Source organism: Triturus cristatus, chromosome 4_1 (assembly GCF_964204655.1).
Source record: "Triturus cristatus chromosome 4_1, aTriCri1.1, whole genome shotgun sequence".
Taxonomy (NCBI): Eukaryota; Metazoa; Chordata; class Amphibia; order Caudata; family Salamandridae; genus Triturus; species Triturus cristatus.
The window spans coordinates 123,632,642-123,644,945 of NC_140585.1; the positions used below are offsets into that span (position 1 = coordinate 123,632,642).

Below are 12,304 nucleotides of genomic sequence, written 5' to 3' on the forward strand. Positions count from 1 at the left end.
TGAGACTCTTAATCTCAGGGTCGTGGGTTTGAGCCCCACGTTGGGCGAAAACGAGTATTTTTTGCTGGATGATAGCATTGGCTCTCATAATATGGTGATTAATCTTGCATTAGACATGCACTAACTCCTAAAAATTGTATCTCCCTTGGTTACTCATTCATGAGAAATGTATCTCCAAGATTAGGTAGGGCCTGAGTCTAGGTTAACATACAGTGATATCACTCCTATTCAAGTACTAAACATGCCAACCTGAAGTGTAAAACATCCCCTAGGTGTAGTTAAGGCATCAGTTAGGAGTGAACTGAACACTCATGTTATGGGCAATTAGACTTAAAATAAAGTGTGGACAGCAGTAACGTTACTTTTGAAATGTGATGCTGAGTGAGCACACAGGGGAATTAGCTCAAATGGTAGAGCGCTCGCTTAGCATGCGAGAGGTAGCGGGATCGATGCCCGCATTCTCCATTCTAAAATTTGCATACATTTTACTTTTTAACTTGTAATTGCCATGGTTGTTGCAGAGTAAGAACAGAAAAGTCACAGATGGCTTTCAAATTTGGTGTCATTATAACAACTAAAGTGGTTTAATCAAAAGTGTTTAGGTATTCTATAGCACGTGAGAGGAATTTGATTTCTTATGCAATCTCAAAATGAAAATTTCACACCTTCCATTTTCATTTCGTCTTATTTTACTTGACATTCTTTCCTCTGAAGGATGTATAAAAGTGAAGTTCCTTGCAAAACAAGAGCAGAGGAATATCCAGAAACGGTTTTCCTTAATAAAAAATGATGAGTCTGCATACCATATTTAAATGGGAGCCCGGCTAGCTCAGTCGGTAGAGCATGAGACTCTTAATCTCAGGGTCGTGGGTTCGAGCCCCACGTTGGGCGAAAACGAGTATTTTTTGCTGGATGATTGCATTGGCTCTCATAATATGGTGATTAATCTTGCATTAGACATGCACTAACTCCTAAAAATTGTATCTCCCTTGGTTACTCATTCATGAGAAATGTATCTCCAAGATTAGGTAGGGCCTGAGTCTAGGTTAACATACAGTGATATCACTCCTATTCAAGTACTAAAACATCCCCTAGGTGTAGTTAAGGCATCAGTTAGGAGTGAACTGAACACTCATGTTATGGGCAATTAGACTTAAAATAAAGTGTGGACAGCAGTAACGTTACTTTTGAAATGTGATGCTGAGTGAGCACACAGGGGAATTAGCTCAAATGGTAGAGCGCTCGCTTAGCATACGAGAGGTAGCGGGATCGATGCCCGCATTCTCCATTCTAAAATTTGCGGTCATTTTACTTTTTAACTTGTAATTGCCATGGTTGTTGCAGAGTAAGAACAGAAAAGTCACAGATGGCTTTCAAATTTGGTGTCATTATAACAACTAAAGTGGTTTAATCAAAAGTGTTTAGGTATTCTATAGCACGTGAGAGGAATTTGATTTCTTATGCAATCTCAAAATGAAAATTTCACACCTTCCATTTTCATTTCATCTTATTTTACTTGACATTCTTTCCTCTGAAGGATGTATAAAAGTGAAGTTCCTTGCAAAACAAGAGCAGAGGAATATCCAGAAACGGTTTTCCTTAATAAAAAATGATGAGTCTGCATACCATATTTAAGTGGGAGCCTGGCTAGCTCAGTCGGTAGAGCATGAGACTCTTAATCTCAGGGTCGTGGGTTCGAGCCCCACGTTGGGCGAAAACGAGTATTTTTTGCTGGATGATTGCATTGGCTCTCATAATATGGTGATTAATCTTGCATTAGACATGCACTAACTCCTAAAAATTGTATCTCCCTTGGTTACTCATTCATGAGAAATGTATCTCCAAGATTAGGTAGGGCCTGAGTCTAGGTTAACATACAGTGATATCACTCCTATTCAAGTACTAAACATGCCAACCTGAAGTGTAAAACATCCCCTAGGTGTAGTTAAGGCATCAGTTAGGAGTGAACTGAACACTCATGTTATGGGCAATTAGACTTAAAATAAAGTGTGGACAGCAGTAACGTTACTTTTGAAATGTGATGCTGAGTGAGCACACAGGGGAATTAGCTCAAATGGTAGAGCGCTCGCTTAGCATACGAGAGGTAGCGGGATCGATGCCCGCATTCTCCATTCTAAAATTTGCATACATTTTACTTTTTAACTTGTAATTGCCATGGTTGTTGCAGAGTAAGAACAGAAAAGTCACAGATGGCTTTCAAATTTGGTGTCATTATAACAACTAAAGTGGTTTAATCAAAAGTGTTTAGGTATTCTATAGCACGTGAGAGGAATTTGATTTCTTATGCAATCTCAAAATGAAAATTTCACACCTTCCATTTTCATTTCATCTTATTTTACTTGACATTCTTTCCTCTGAAGGATGTATAAAAGTGAAGTTCCTTGCAAAACAAGAGCAGAGGAATATCCAGAAACGGTTTTCCTTAATAAAAAATGATGAGTCTGCATACCATATTTAAGTGGGAGCCTGGCTAGCTCAGTCGGTAGAGCATGAGACTCTTAATCTCAGGGTCGTGGGTTCGAGCCCCACGTTGGGCGAAAACGAGTATTTTTTGCTGGATGATTGCATTGGCTCTCATAATATGGTGATTAATCTTGCATTAGACATGCACTAACTCCTAAAAATTGTATCTCCCTTGGTTACTCATTCATGAGAAATGTATCTCCAAGATTAGGTAGGGCCTGAGTCTAGGTTAACATACAGTGATATCACTCCTATTCAAGTACTAAACATGCCAACCTGAAGTGTAAAACATCCCCTAGGTGTAGTTAAGGCATCAGTTAGGAGTGAACTGAACACTCATGTTATGGGCAATTAGACTTAAAATAAAGTGTGGACAGCAGTAACGTTACTTTTGAAATGTGATGCTGAGTGAGCACACAGGGGAATTAGCTCAAATGGTAGAGCGCTCGCTTAGCATACGAGAGGTAGCGGGATCGATGCCCGCATTCTCCATTCTAAAATTTGCATACATTTTACTTTTTAACTTGTAATTGCCATGGTTGTTGCAGAGTAAGAACAGAAAAGTCACAGATGGCTTTCAAATTTGGTGTCATTATAACAACTAATGTGGTTTAATCAAAAGTGTTTAGGTATTCTATAGCACGTTAGAGGAATTTGATTTCTTATGCAATCTCAAAATGAAAATTTCACACCTTCCATTTTCATTTCGTCTTATTTTACTTGACATTCTTTCCTCTGAAGGATGTATAAAAGTGAAGTTCCTTGCAAAACAAGAGCAGAGGAATATCCAGAAACGGTTTTCCTTAATAAAAAATGATGAGTCTGCATACCATATTTAAGTGGGAGCCTGGCTAGCTCAGTCGGTAGAGCATGAGACTCTTAATCTCAGGGTCGTGGGTTCGAGCCCCACGTTGGGCGAAAACGAGTATTTTTTGCTGGATGATTGCATTGGCTCTCATAATATGGTGATTAATCTTGCATTAGACATGCACTAACTCCTAAAAATTGTATCTCCCTTGGTTACTCATTCATGAGAAATGTATCTCCAAGATTAGGTAGGGCCTGAGTCTAGGTTAACATACAGTGATATCACTCCTATTCAAGTACTAAACATGCCAACCTGAAGTGTAAAACATCCCCTAGGTGTAGTTAAGGCATCAGTTAGGAGTGAACTGAACACTCATGTTATGGGCAATTAGACTTAAAATAAAGTGTGGACAGCAGTAACGTTACTTTTGAAATGTGATGCTGAGTGAGCACACAGGGGAATTAGCTCAAATGGTAGAGCGCTCGCTTAGCATACGAGAGGTAGCGGGATCGATGCCCGCATTCTCCATTCTAAAATTTGCATACATTTTACTTTTTAACTTGTAATTGCCATGGTTGTTGCAGAGTAAGAACAGAAAAGTCACAGATGGCTTTCAAATTTGGTGTCATTATAACAACTAAAGTGGTTTAATCAAAAGTGTTTAGGTATTCTATAGCACGTGAGAGGAATTTGATTTCTTATGCAATCTCAAAATGAAAATTTCACACCTTCCATTTTCATTTCATCTTATTTTACTTGACATTCTTTCCTCTGAAGGATGTATAAAAGTGAAGTTCCTTGCAAAACAAGAGCAGAGGAATATCCAGAAACGGTTTTCCTTAATAAAAAATGATGAGTCTGCATACCATATTTAAGTGGGAGCCTGGCTAGCTCAGTCGGTAGAGCATGAGACTCTTAATCTCAGGGTCGTGGGTTCGAGCCCCACGTTGGGCGAAAACGAGTATTTTTTGCTGGATGATTGCATTGGCTCTCATAATATGGTGATTAATCTTGCATTAGACATGCACTAACTCCTAAAAATTGTATCTCCCTTGGTTACTCATTCATGAGAAATGTATCTCCAAGATTAGGTAGGGCCTGAGTCTAGGTTAACATACAGTGATATCACTCCTATTCAAGTACTAAACATGCCAACCTGAAGTGTAAAACATCCCCTAGGTGTAGTTAAGGCATCAGTTAGGAGTGAACTGAACACTCATGTTATGGGCAATTAGACTTAAAATAAAGTGTGGACAGCAGTAACGTTACTTTTGAAATGTGATGCTGAGTGAGCACACAGGGGAATTAGCTCAAATGGTAGAGCGCTCGCTTAGCATACGAGAGGTAGCGGGATCGATGCCCGCATTCTCCATTCTAAAATTTGCATACATTTTACTTTTTAACTTGTAATTGCCATGGTTGTTGCAGAGTAAGAACAGAAAAGTCACAGATGGCTTTCAAATTTGGTGTCATTATAACAACTAATGTGGTTTAATCAAAAGTGTTTAGGTATTCTATAGCACGTTAGAGGAATTTGATTTCTTATGCAATCTCAAAATGAAAATTTCACACCTTCCATTTTCATTTCGTCTTATTTTACTTGACATTCTTTCCTCTGAAGGATGTATAAAAGTGAAGTTCCTTGCAAAACAAGAGCAGAGGAATATCCAGAAACGGTTTTCCTTAATAAAAAATGATGAGTCTGCATACCATATTTAAGTGGGAGCCTGGCAAGCTCAGTCGGTAGAGCATGAGACTCTTAATCTCAGGGTCGTGGGTTCGAGCCCCACGTTGGGCGAAAACTAGTATTTTTTGCTGGATGATTGCATTGGCTCTCATAATATGGTGATTAATCTTGCATTAGACATGCACTAACTCCTAAAAATTGTATCTCCCTTGGTTACTCATTCATGAGAAATGTATCTCCAAGATTAGGTAGGGCCTGAGTCTAGGTTAACATACAGTGATATCACTCCTATTCAAGTACTAAACATGCCAACCTGAAGTGTAAAACATCCCCTAGGTGTAGTTAAGGCATCAGTTAGGAGTGAACTGAACACTCATGTTATGGGCAATTAGACTTAAAATAAAGTGTGGACAGCAGTAACGTTACTTTTGAAATGTGATGCTGAGTGAGCACACAGGGGAATTAGCTCAAATGGTAGAGCGCTCGCTTAGCATGCGAGAGGTAGCGGGATCGATGCCCGCATTCTCCATTCTAAAATTTGCATACATTTTACTTTTTAACTTGTAATTGCCATGGTTGTTGCAGAGTAAGAACAGAAAAGTCACAGATGGCTTTCAAATTTGGTGTCATTATAACAACTAAAGTGGTTTAATCAAAAGTGTTTAGGTATTCTATAGCACGTGAGAGGAATTTGATTTCTTATGCAATCTCAAAATGAAAATTTCACACCTTCCATTTTCATTTCGTCTTATTTTACTTGACATTCTTTCCTCTGAAGGATGTATAAAAGTGAAGTTCCTTGCAAAACAAGAGCAGAGGAATATCCAGAAACGGTTTTCCTTAATAAAAAATGATGAGTCTGCATACCATATTTAAGTGGGAGCCCGGCTAGCTCAGTCGGTAGAGCATGAGACTCTTAATCTCAGGGTCGTGGGTTCGAGCCCCACGTTGGGCGAAAATGAGTATTTTTTGCTGGATGATTGCATTGGCTCTCATAATATGGTGATTAATCTTGCATTAGACATGCACTAACTCCTAAAAATTGTATCTCCCTTGGTTACTCATTCATGAGAAATGTATCTCCAAGATTAGGAAGGGCCTGAGTCTAGGTTAACATACAGTGATATCACTCCTATTCAAGTACTAAACATGCCAACCTGAAGTGTAAAACATCCCCTAGGTGTAGTTAAGGCATCAGTTAGGAGTGAACTGAACACTCATGTTATGGGCAATTAGACTTAAAATAAAGTGTGGACAGCAGTAACGTTACTTTTGAAATGTGATGCTGAGTGAGCACACAGGGGAATTAGCTCAAATGGTAGAGCGCTCGCTTAGCATGCGAGAGGTAGCGGGATCGATGCCCGCATTCTCCATTCTAAAATTTGCATACATTTTACTTTTTAACTTGTAATTGCCATGGTTGTTGCAGAGTAAGAACAGAAAAGTCACAGATGGCTTTCAAATTTGGTGTCATTATAACAACTAAAGTGGTTTAATCAAAAGTGTTTAGGTATTCTATAGCACGTGAGAGGAATTTGATTTCTTATGCAATCTCAAAATGAAAATTTCACACCTTCCATTTTCATTTCGTATTATTTTACTTGACATTCTTTCCTCTGAAGGATGTATAAAAGTGAAGTTCCTTGCAAAACAAGAGCAGAGGAATATCCAGAAACGGTTTTCCTTAATAAAAAATGATGAGTCTGCATACCATATTTAAGTGGGAGCCCGGCTAGCTCAGTCGGTAGAGCATGAGACCCTTAATCTCAGGGTCGTGGGTTCGATCCCCACGTTGGGCGAAAACGAGTATTTTTTGCTGGATGATAGCATTGGCTCTCATAATATGGTGATTAATCTTGCATTAGACATGCACTAACTCCTAAAAATTGTATCTCCCTTGGTTACTCATTCATGAGAAATGTATCTCCAAGATTAGGTAGGGCCTGAGTCTAGGTTAACATACAGTGATATCACTCCTATTCAAGTACTAAACATGCCAACCTGAAGTGTAAAACATCCCCTAGGTGTAGTTAAGGCATCAGTTAGGAGTGAACTGAACACTCATGTTATTGGCAATTAGACTTAAAATAAAGTGTGGACAGCAGTAACGTTACTTTTGAAATGTGATGCTGAGTGAGCACACAGGGGAATTAGCTCAAATGGTAGAGCGCTTGCTTAGCATGCGAGAGGTAGCGGGATCGATGCCCGCATTCTCCATTCTAAAATTTGCATACATTTTACTTTTTAACTTGTAATTGCCATGGTTGTTGCAGAGTAAGAACAGAAAAGTCACAGATGGCTTTCAAATTTGGTGTCATTATAACAACTAAAGTGGTTTAATCAAAAGTGTTTAGGTATTCTATAGCACGTGAGAGGAATTTGATTTCTTATGCAATCTCAAAATGAAAATTTCACACCTTCCATTTTCATTTCGTCTTATTTTACTTGACATTCTTTCCTCTGAAGGATGTATAAAAGTGAAGTTCCTTGCAAAACAAGAGCAGAGGAATATCCAGAAACGGTTTTCCTTAATAAAAAATGATGAGTCTGCATACCATATTTAAGTGGGAGCCTGGCTAGCTCAGTCGGTAGAGCATGAGACTCTTAATCTCAGGGTCGTGGGTTCGAGCCCCACGTTGGGCGAAAACGAGTATTTTTTGCTGGATGATTGCATTGGCTCTCATAATATGGTGATTAATCTTGCATTAGACATGCACTAACTCCTAAAAATTGTATCTCCCTTGGTTACTCATTCATGAGAAATGTATCTCCAAGATTAGGTAGGGCCTGAGTCTAGGTTAACATACAGTGATATCACTCCTATTCAAGTACTAAACATGCCAACCTGAAGTGTAAAACATCCCCTAGGTGTAGTTAAGGCATCAGTTAGGAGTGAACTGAACACTCATGTTATGGGCAATTAGACTTAAAATAAAGTGTGGACAGCAGTAACGTTACTTTTGAAATGTGATGCTGAGTGAGCACACAGGGGAATTAGCTCAAATGGTAGAGCGCTCGCTTAGCATGCGAGAGGTAGCGGGATCGATGCCCGCATTCTCCATTCTAAAATTTGCATACATTTTACTTTTTAACTTGTAATTGCCATGGTTGTTGCAGAGTAAGAACAGAAAAGTCACAGATGGCTTTCAAATTTGGTGTCATTATAACAACTAAAGTGGTTTAATCAAAAGTGTTTAGGTATTCTATAGCACGTGAGAGGAATTTGATTTCTTATGCAATCTCAAAATGAAAATTTCACACCTTCCATTTTCATTTCGTCTTATTTTACTTGACATTCTTTCCTCTGAAGGATGTATAAAAGTGAAGTTCCTTGCAAAACAAGAGCAGAGGAATATCCAGAAACGGTTTTCCTTAATAAAAAATGATGAGTCTGCATACCATATTTAAGTGGGAACCCGGCTAGCTCAGTCGGTAGAGCATGAGACTCTTAATCTCAGGGTCGTGGGTTCGAGCCCCACGTTGGGCGAAAATGAGTATTTTTTGCTGGATGATTGCATTGGCTCTCATAATATGGTGATTAATCTTGCATTAGACATGCACTAACTCCTAAAAATTGTATCTCCCTTGGTTACTCATTCATGAGAAATGTATCTCCAAGATTAGGAAGGGCCTGAGTCTAGGTTAACATACAGTGATATCACTCCTATTCAAGTACTAAACATGCCAACCTGAAGTGTAAAACATCCCCTAGGTGTAGTTAAGGCATCAGTTAGGAGTGAACTGAACACTCATGTTATGGGCAATTAGACTTAAAATAAAGTGTGGACAGCAGTAACGTTACTTTTGAAATGTGATGCTGAGTGAGCACACAGGGGAATTAGCTCAAATGGTAGAGCGCTCGCTTAGCATGCGAGAGGTAGCGGGATCGATGCCCGCATTCTCCATTCTAAAATTTGCATACATTTTACTTTTTAACTTGTAATTGCCATGGTTGTTGCAGAGTAAGAACAGAAAAGTCACAGATGGCTTTCAAATTTGGTGTCATTATAACAACTAAAGTGGTTTAATCAAAAGTGTTTAGGTATTCTATAGCACGTGAGAGGAATTTGATTTCTTATGCAATCTCAAAATGAAAATTTCACACCTTCCATTTTCATTTCGTATTATTTTACTTGACATTCTTTCCTCTGAAGGATGTATAAAAGTGAAGTTCCTTGCAAAACAAGAGCAGAGGAATATCCAGAAACGGTTTTCCTTAATAAAAAATGATGAGTCTGCATACCATATTTAAGTGGGAGCCCGGCTAGCTCAGTCGGTAGAGCATGAGACCCTTAATCTCAGGGTCGTGGGTTCGATCCCCACGTTGGGCGAAAACGAGTATTTTTTGCTGGATGATAGCATTGGCTCTCATAATATGGTGATTAATCTTGCATTAGACATGCACTAACTCCTAAAAATTGTATCTCCCTTGGTTACTCATTCATGAGAAATGTATCTCCAAGATTAGGTAGGGCCTGAGTCTAGGTTAACATACAGTGATATCACTCCTATTCAAGTACTAAACATGCCAACCTGAAGTGTAAAACATCCCCTAGGTGTAGTTAAGGCATCAGTTAGGAGTGAACTGAACACTCATGTTATTGGCAATTAGACTTAAAATAAAGTGTGGACAGCAGTAACGTTACTTTTGAAATGTGATGCTGAGTGAGCACACAGGGGAATTAGCTCAAATGGTAGAGCGCTCGCTTAGCATGCGAGAGGTAGCGGGATCGATGCCCGCATTCTCCATTCTAAAATTTGCATACATTTTACTTTTTAACTTGTAATTGCCATGGTTGTTGCAGAGTAAGAACAGAAAAGTCACAGATGGCTTTCAAATTTGGTGTCATTATAACAACTAAAGTGGTTTAATCAAAAGTGTTTAGGTATTCTATAGCACGTGAGAGGAATTTGATTTCTTATGCAATCTCAAAATGAAAATTTCACACCTTCCATTTTCATTTCGTATTATTTTACTTGACATTCTTTCCTCTGAAGGATGTATAAAAGTGAAGTTCCTTGCAAAACAAGAGCAGAGGAATATCCAGAAACGGTTTTCCTTAATAAAAAATGATGAGTCTGCATACCATATTTAAGTGGGAGCCCGGCTAGCTCAGTCGGTAGAGCATGAGACCCTTAATCTCAGGGTCGTGGGTTCGATCCCCACGTTGGGCGAAAACGAGTATTTTTTGCTGGATGATAGCATTGGCTCTCATAATATGGTGATTAATCTTGCATTAGACATGCACTAACTCCTAAAAATTGTATCTCCCTTGGTTACTCATTCATGAGAAATGTATCTCCAAGATTAGGTAGGGCCTGAGTCTAGGTTAACATACAGTGATATCACTCCTATTCAAGTACTAAACATGCCAACCTGAAGTGTAAAACATCCCCTAGGTGTAGTTAAGGCATCAGTTAGGAGTGAACTGAACACTCATGTTATTGGCAATTAGACTTAAAATAAAGTGTGGACAGCAGTAACGTTACTTTTGAAATGTGATGCTGAGTGAGCACACAGGGGAATTAGCTCAAATGGTAGAGCGCTCGCTTAGCATGCGAGAGGTAGCGGGATCGATGCCCGCATTCTCCATTCTAAAATTTGCATACATTTTACTTTTTAACTTGTAATTGCCATGGTTGTTGCAGAGTAAGAACAGAAAAGTCACAGATGGCTTTCAAATTTGGTGTCATTATAACAACTAAAGTGGTTTAATCAAAAGTGTTTAGGTATTCTATAGCACGTGAGAGGAATTTGATTTCTTATGCAATCTCAAAATGAAAATTTCACACCTTCCATTTTCATTTCGTCTTATTTTACTTGACATTCTTTCCTCTGAAGGATGTATAAAAGTGAAGTTCCTTGCAAAACAAGAGCAGAGGAATATCCAGAAACGGTTTTCCTTAATAAAAAATGATGAGTCTGCATACCATATTTAAGTGGGAGCCTGGCTAGCTCAGTCGGTAGAGCATGAGACTCTTAATCTCAGGGTCGTGGGTTCGAGCCCCACGTTGGGCGAAAACGAGTATTTTTTGCTGGATGATTGCATTGGCTCTCATAATATGGTGATTAATCTTGCATTAGACATGCACTAACTCCTAAAAATTGTATCTCCCTTGGTTACTCATTCATGAGAAATGTATCTCCAAGATTAGGTAGGGCCTGAGTCTAGGTTAACATACAGTGATATCACTCCTATTCAAGTACTAAAACATCCCCTAGGTGTAGTTAAGGCATCAGTTAGGAGTGAACTGAACACTCATGTTATGGGCAATTAGACTTAAAATAAAGTGTGGACAGCAGTAACGTTACTTTTGAAATGTGATGCTGAGTGAGCACACAGGGGAATTAGCTCAAATGGTAGAGCGCTCGCTTAGCATACGAGAGGTAGCGGGATCGATGCCCGCATTCTCCATTCTAAAATTTGCATACATTTTACTTTTTAACTTGTAATTGCCATGGTTGTTGCAGAGTAAGAACAGAAAAGTCACAGATGGCTTTCAAATTTGGTGTCATTATAACAACTAAAGTGGTTTAATCAAAAGTGTTTAGGTATTCTATAGCACGTGAGAGGAATTTGATTTCTTATGCAATCTCAAAATGAAAATTTCACACCTTCCATTTTCATTTCATCTTATTTTACTTGACATTCTTTCCTCTGAAGGATGTATAAAAGTGAAGTTCCTTGCAAAACAAGAGCAGAGGAATATCCAGAAAAGGTTTTCCTTAATAAAAAATGATGAGTCTGCATACCATATTTAAGTGGGAGCCCGGCTAGCTCAGTCGGTAGAGCATGAGACTCTTAATCTCAGGGTCGTGGGTTCGAGCCCCACGTTGGGCGAAAACGAGTATTTTTTGCTGGATGATTGCATTGGCTCTCATAATATGGTGATTAATCTTGCATTAGACATGCACTAACTCCTAAAAATTGTATCTCCCTTGGTTACTCATTCATGAGAAATGTATCTCCAAGATTAGGTAGGGCCTGAGTCTAGGTTAACATACAGTGATATCACTCCTATTCAAGTACTAAACATGCCAACCTAAAGTGTAAAACATCCCCTAGGTGTAGTTAAGGCATCAGTTAGGAGTGAACTGAACACTCATGTTATGGGCAATTAGACTTAAAATAAAGTGTGGACAGCAGTAACGTTACTTTTGAAATGTGATGCTGAGTGAGCACGCAGGGGAATTAGTTCAAATGGTAGAGCGCTCGCTTAGCATGCGAGAGGTAGCGGGATCGATGCCCGCATTCTCCATTCTAAAATTTGCATACATTTTACTTTTTAACTTGTAATTGCCATGGTTGTTGCAGAGTAAGAAC

At 38.9% G+C, this 12,304-nt stretch overlaps 10 non-coding genes across 10 annotated transcripts; all 10 read left to right on the top strand.

The window, feature by feature from the left end:
• The first annotated feature begins 392 nt into the window (after window positions 1-392).
• TRNAA-AGC (transfer RNA alanine (anticodon AGC)) lies at window positions 393-465 on the top strand. The gene has a single exon. It is a non-coding gene; the product is annotated as a tRNA-Ala (tRNA).
• A 353-nt stretch (window positions 466-818) lies between these two features.
• On the top strand, window positions 819-891 carry TRNAK-CUU (transfer RNA lysine (anticodon CUU)). The gene has a single exon. It is a non-coding gene; the product is annotated as a tRNA-Lys (tRNA).
• A 4,544-nt stretch (window positions 892-5,435) lies between these two features.
• Window positions 5,436-5,508, top strand: TRNAA-AGC (transfer RNA alanine (anticodon AGC)). Its single transcript has one exon. It is a non-coding gene; the product is annotated as a tRNA-Ala (tRNA).
• A 353-nt stretch (window positions 5,509-5,861) lies between these two features.
• Window positions 5,862-5,934, top strand: TRNAK-CUU (transfer RNA lysine (anticodon CUU)). The gene has a single exon. It is a non-coding gene; the product is annotated as a tRNA-Lys (tRNA).
• Window positions 5,935-6,279: 345 nt separating this feature from the next.
• TRNAA-AGC (transfer RNA alanine (anticodon AGC)) lies at window positions 6,280-6,352 on the top strand. The gene has a single exon. It is a non-coding gene; the product is annotated as a tRNA-Ala (tRNA).
• A 1,615-nt stretch (window positions 6,353-7,967) lies between these two features.
• Window positions 7,968-8,040, top strand: TRNAA-AGC (transfer RNA alanine (anticodon AGC)). The gene has a single exon. It is a non-coding gene; the product is annotated as a tRNA-Ala (tRNA).
• Window positions 8,041-8,811: 771 nt separating this feature from the next.
• TRNAA-AGC (transfer RNA alanine (anticodon AGC)) lies at window positions 8,812-8,884 on the top strand. Its single transcript has one exon. It is a non-coding gene; the product is annotated as a tRNA-Ala (tRNA).
• Window positions 8,885-9,655: 771 nt separating this feature from the next.
• On the top strand, window positions 9,656-9,728 carry TRNAA-AGC (transfer RNA alanine (anticodon AGC)). Its single transcript has one exon. It is a non-coding gene; the product is annotated as a tRNA-Ala (tRNA).
• A 771-nt stretch (window positions 9,729-10,499) lies between these two features.
• TRNAA-AGC (transfer RNA alanine (anticodon AGC)) lies at window positions 10,500-10,572 on the top strand. Its single transcript has one exon. It is a non-coding gene; the product is annotated as a tRNA-Ala (tRNA).
• Window positions 10,573-11,748: 1,176 nt separating this feature from the next.
• TRNAK-CUU (transfer RNA lysine (anticodon CUU)) lies at window positions 11,749-11,821 on the top strand. The gene has a single exon. It is a non-coding gene; the product is annotated as a tRNA-Lys (tRNA).
• The last annotated feature ends 483 nt before the right edge of the window (window positions 11,822-12,304 follow it).